This window comes from Henckelia pumila, chromosome 4, assembly GCF_033568475.1.
Source record: "Henckelia pumila isolate YLH828 chromosome 4, ASM3356847v2, whole genome shotgun sequence".
In the NCBI taxonomy this organism is placed as follows: domain Eukaryota; kingdom Viridiplantae; phylum Streptophyta; class Magnoliopsida; order Lamiales; family Gesneriaceae; genus Henckelia; species Henckelia pumila.
The window spans coordinates 161,107,058-161,108,038 of NC_133123.1; the positions used below are offsets into that span (position 1 = coordinate 161,107,058).

Below are 981 nucleotides of genomic sequence, written 5' to 3' on the forward strand. Positions count from 1 at the left end.
TAGAAATAGTAGTCATCTGAGAAGTCAATGTAGTGAATGCATCAACCTCATGAATTTCAGCAAGATTCCTTATTGCAGATCTCTCACTCGGCCACTGATAACTGCTAACAATCATTTGTTCAAGCATCTCATAAGCCTCCTCATGAAATTTAGTGAATATCGAACCACCAGCAGCAGCATCCAAAGAAATACGAGTTGGCCCATTCAAACCATTTTAGAATAATTCGATCTGTTCCCAATCTGGAAAATTATGGTTCGGACACTTTCTAAGCAATTACTTGTACCACTCCCAAGCTTCATACAATAACTCATGATCTTGCTGTTTGAAAGTTGTGATCTCAATTTTCAGCTGGGCAGACTTGGCAGGCGGAAAGTACTTAGCCAGAAATTTAAATGTCATGTCTTCCCATGTAGTGATGCTCCCAAGAGATAGTGACTGCAACCAACTACGAGCATTGTCCCTAAGAGAGAACGAGAACAATCGTAGTCTGATGGTGTCCTCAATAACACCATGAATCTTCACCGTGTGAGCAATATCCAGAAAAGTACGCAGATGCAGATTTGGATCTTCAGTAGCTGCACCCCTAAATTGATTCTGCTACACCATATTAATCAGAGCTGGCTTCAACTCAAAATTATTTGCCGTGATGTTCTGCCGAACTATCCCAGAATAATGATTATTGATCACCGATCGAAAGTGATCTCGGATAGGCACCGAATCATTATTGACAACTCTTTCTCTTTTTTTTTTTCTTCAGCCATTTGTTGCAACTCTTCTCTTCTAGCTTTTCGCAAAGCTTTAGCAGTTTTCTCGATTTCCGGATCAAAGAGCAGTGAGTCGTAACTTTGGCTTTTTCGCATAAACTGCATAGACAGGAAAAAATTTTAAATTAGAACCAACAAAATAAAATAAAATGCTCTAAATCAAAATTAAGAATAATTAGCACAATTTAATATAAATCAAATAAAATTCAATTCCCC

The 981-nt window shown here is 38.0% G+C and overlaps 1 non-coding gene across 1 annotated transcript; it reads left to right on the forward strand.

The window, feature by feature from the left end:
• Nucleotides 1–245: 245 nt before the first annotated feature.
• Nucleotides 246–351, forward strand: LOC140869961 (small nucleolar RNA R71). Its single transcript, XR_012146948.1, has one exon. It is a non-coding gene; the product is annotated as a small nucleolar RNA R71 (small nucleolar RNA).
• Nucleotides 352–981: the final 630 nt, after the last annotated feature.